Source organism: Rhinopithecus roxellana, chromosome 10 (assembly GCF_007565055.1).
Source record: "Rhinopithecus roxellana isolate Shanxi Qingling chromosome 10, ASM756505v1, whole genome shotgun sequence".
Classification (NCBI taxonomy): domain Eukaryota; kingdom Metazoa; phylum Chordata; class Mammalia; order Primates; family Cercopithecidae; genus Rhinopithecus; species Rhinopithecus roxellana.
The window spans coordinates 8,067,981-8,072,759 of NC_044558.1; positions in this window are offsets into that span (position 1 = coordinate 8,067,981).

Sequence of the window (4,779 nt, forward strand, 5' to 3'; positions counted from 1 at the left end):
ACGAAGCACATTGAAGGGAAAGAGGAAACAGGTACTATGGCTCAAGAACATAGAGAAGTCTCAAGTCCAGATTGATTGGCAGCACAAAGGTGAGGTAGGAGAATAGGGAATTAGGGTAGCCAAGGGTTGGGGCATAAGCAAAGGAACGGCAGGTGCAGTTAATTCTCATAAGCAAAGGAACAGCAGATGCAGTTAGTTCCCATAAGCAAGAGAGCAGCACGTGCGGCCAGTGCTAGGCAAGACTGCAGCATGCAGGCCACATCGTCACGTCTGTGGAACAGGAGTTTCCACTTCAGCTTCTGATTGACTGCAGGCCAAGCCTCCACCTCAGCCTCTGATTGGTCTCAGGCCAATCCTTCATAGGGTGTAACCAATCGGAGGCCTCGAAAAGGCCCCTAGGGGTGTTGCCAAGTTCTTTCGGCTCAATAAAAACCCTACTTGAGGCGTTACTTTAGCTGCTTGCTCACACCTGCTTTTACTCTGAGTTGTACTTTTGCTTCTTCAACAAATCTGTGCCTTTGTTACTCCATTCAAAGGGCAGGGACCATCTGGGTCCTGAATTATATACCAGACACAGAGCTCAGGACAGAGGACAGAGCTGTAAAGACGCCTAAGGAGGCCAGCCCTTCCCAGCATGTCCCCAGGAGGCACAGCTGGGCCAGGGAGGACATGCTGAGTTTGGTCCTGCCCTGCAGCTAGTGTCCTTGGTGCTATGGACACACCAATGTCTTCAGGTCCCACCAAGACCACCTGTATAGACCCCAGAACCTAATGGGTCTAAACCAAAGATGTGAGCTCACTGTAAAATGTGTGCAAGGGTTGGGGGAAGCCCAGCAGCCAGCCCTCACCACTTTAGCTCACAGACAAATTCAGCAGGTATCAAAAATATCACAGAAGCAATAGGGGTTTTTTGTTGTTTTTTGGGGTTTCTTTTTGAGACAGAGTCTCACTCTGTTGCCCAGGCTGGAGCCCAGTGGCACGATCTTAGCTCACTACAATCTCCACCTCTTGAGTTCCAGTGATTCTAGTGCCTCAGCCTCCAGAGTAGCTGGGATCACAGGTATGTGCAACCACACCCAGGTAATCAAGTAATCCATCCGCCTCTGCCTCCCAAAGTGCTGGGGTTATAGGCATGAGCCACTGCACTCAGCTGAGGCAACAGTTTTATAATCTTAAAACATCTAGCAGAGTCGGTATACATCTGTTTAACCAATAGACCAGGCAAAAATGTCTGAACTATATTTAGTCTTCAAACTTTCTAATTTAATTTTAACAACAATTTAAAAACTAATTTTATTTCCCAAAGGTTACTGAAAATCATGTGAACTCGAAAAGCATTTGGGCTTATCGACTTAATTTATGAGTGTTCACTTATTTAGAAGTCAACTTGGTATCATGTAGACAATATAAAAACATAGCATGTACACAGATACACATAAAAAATAGACACTGCCAGGCACGGTGGCTCACACCTGTAATCCCAGCACTTTGGGAGGCTGAGGCAGGTGGATCACCTGAGGTCGGGAGTTTGAGACCAGCCTGACGAACACAGAGAACCCCATCTCTATTAAAAATATAAAAATAGCCTGGCATGGTGGCACAGGCCTGTAATCCCAGCTACTCGGGAGGCTGAGGCAGGAGAATCGCTTGAACCTGGGAGGCGGAGGTTGCGGTGAGCTGAAATCGCACCATTGCACTCCCGCCTGGGCAACAAGAGCGAAACTCCATCTCAAAAAAAAAAAAGAAAAAATAGACACAGACACAAATTAAGATTTTTATAGCTTTGGCTGGGTGCAGTGGCTCACGCCTATAATCACAACACTTTGGGAAGCTGAGGCAGGTGGATCACTTGAGGTGAGGAGTTCGAGGCTAGCCTGGCCAACGTGGCAAAAACCTGTCTCTACTAAAAATACAAAAATTAACCTGGCATGGTGACGCGCACCTGTAGTCCCAGGTACTCAGGAGGCTGAGGCAGAAGAATCACTTGAGCCCAGGAGGCAGAGGTTGCAGTGAGCCGAGATTATGCCATTGCACTCCAGCCTGGGCCACAGAGTAAGACTGTCTCAACAAAAAGAAAAAAATATATTTTTACAGCTTTGATTTTAAAATTTTAGTCATCAGACAGGTAAAACTCCCTAGTTTAAAAGGACAGTTGGGTTAAATTCTGTCTCCGTAAACGGAACAGATTAAAGTTTTTGCAAGCCTTTATGGAGTTTTAAAGAAAACAGGGAAGTGAATTTGTGTCTCAAAGCAGAGAGAATGTAAACATTTTCAAGAAGGAGTTCAGATGTGTCAAAGGAAGATTAACAGTGGATGTCAAGGTAATGCAAAATCCTAGGAATTCACTAGAAAGTTTTACAAGGAAATACATAGATGGGCCTAGAAAAACTTCAGAAACTGAGGTAGGAGGCAGGACTCAACTCTGGAGGTGGAGCTTGGACACCAGACCAAACTGAAGACTCGCTGAAACAGGTGCAAGGAGGAAGCAGCTTCCGTAAGATGCACCCACCAGTGTGCCATGTCAGTTTACCATCGCCATGGCAACACCCAGCCGCCACTGCCCCTTTTCATGGCAACACTGGAGGACCCAGTAGTTACTCCCCTCACCTTAGAAAATTCTATATAAACCACCCCTTAATTTGCATATAATTAACAGGGGATGTAATAATTATGACAGCAGAACCACCTCTGAGCTGCTGCTCTGCTACCCTGGGTTACTATGGGGCAGCCCTGCTCCAGAAGGAGCAGTGCTTGTGCTGCTGTACCCTCTGCCACTTCCATAAAAGTTGCTGAGTTCGTTCCTGGGCAAAGCCAGGAACCCTCCTGGGCTAAGCCCCCATTTTGGGGCTTGCGTGTCCCGAACCAAAACCTTTTCAAAATAGCCAAATGCCAGAAAGTTGTACTTTGAAGACCAATCTAGTTGGATAGGTGGATTTTTTAAATTTAGTTTCCATTTCTTAACTGGATTACTGAGCTTGGGGTGGAGCCCATTAACAAATAGGCCCAAGAAAGTATTTGCAGTTCTCAGGGCCTCATAATTGAACACGTGAAAAGCAGGCACAGCTAGGAAGGCAATCTCGCTCTTTAAAAATCAAGAATCCCACTTTTACTTTGAATCGCAGGTCCCCAAAAGAGGAAAGAGTGCCGTGGGTCCAGGGCCACACAATGTCGCCACAGTGCTCCTCGCACCATCGGCCCATCCTGTGCTCAGCCCGTCCCCACAGAAGTCTTATCCCTTGTGGGAGAGTGTTTTCTTTCTTTTTTTTTTTTTTTGTTTTGAGACGGAGTCTCGCTCTGTCGCCCAGGCTGGAGTGCTGTGGCTGGATCTCAGCTCACTGCAAGCTCTGCCTCCCAGGTTTACGCCATTCTCCTGCCTCAGCCTCCCGAGTAGCTGGGACTACAGGCGCCCGCCACCTCGCCCGGCTAGTTTTTTGTATTTTTTAGTAGAGACGGGGTTTCACCGTGTTAGCCAGGATGGTCTCGATCTCCTGACCTCGTGATCCGCCTGTCTCGGCCTCCCAAAGTGCTGGGATTACAGGCTTGAGCCACCGCGCCCGGCCGGGAGAGTGTTTTCATCACCTCCAAGCCTTCAAACTTCACCTTTCTTATGGAAATGCACCAAGAAACAAGTAGCCCCTGCAGTAATAACCATTCACCACATTTGCTGTCGGCTACTTCTGAAACTGCAGCTTTTGCCGGTGACATGCCAGCCATTGCACACACAAAGGTCAAGTTCTCTCTCAATACAAAGTAATCCTTTTGTACTCCAAAAGCCAGAGATCAGGAAACCCAATGCAACAAACAGCAGCGCTCTAGACCTGAGAAAAGCATGCCCACAATTCTCAGGACTCCACGAGAGAGAGAGAGAGAGAGAGAGAGAGAGAGAGAGAGAGTGAGTGTGTGTGTGTGTGTGTGTGTGGTGCCTTTTCCTGTGTTCCTCAAGGGGTCTCAGCAGTCTCTGCTGGAAGTCTCCTCTAGATTTCTTCACGGGGTAGCGAAGATGGCCAAAGAAAGGAGGAGCAGAAGCGGAAGGAAATGGAAGAACAAGTCCTAGAGGAGGTAATTTGGAAAGATTTTAAATTTTCTGAAAGGCCAATGAAGTTTTCCATTTTTCTCGGCAAAATCATGCCAACAAGAAAGGAAGCACACAGAGGGATTAAACTTTTTTTTTTTTTTCCCCCAAAGGGAGTTTCAGTCGACTGAAGAAAGAATTCCCAGAAACGGGATCCCAGGGAGAAAAAGCAGAAAGATCCTCCTTGTCAATAAAAATGATAGCTTGAATATCAGCTTTTAATGAAGCTGATTTCTAACCATAGAGCTCTTAAAAAAAAAAAAAAAAACTTCTCAAATCTTTTATCAGATTTCAGCCAGGACACATAGAAAGTAGGTCTCCCATTCTGTTTGGTTCTAAAACAACTTTTATTTTATTTTATCTTATTTTTCTGATCGAGTGCACAAATGAGTTATTTTAGGCACGTCAAAGGCCCTCCATTTTGGCCTTTGTAATTTAGGGTCATCTGAAGTCCTGTGGGCCCATTTGTTCAAATATCTGCAAGACGAAGTTCCGCCGGTGCTATACAGAAAAGCAGCCCATGTTTCCAAGGGAGGCTGCGTCCTCAGGGAGTCTTCGGACTTGAATGCTTTGTTACCCATAATGTAGAGGCCTGAATCATTCACCGCCAAGCTCTGGGCTGTGTTTTGGGTCCAAATGTGCTGCTTGTGAGTGTAACTCCTCAGTGCATCACTACTGAGTTGTGTCCACTTTTTTATGTGTCTCAG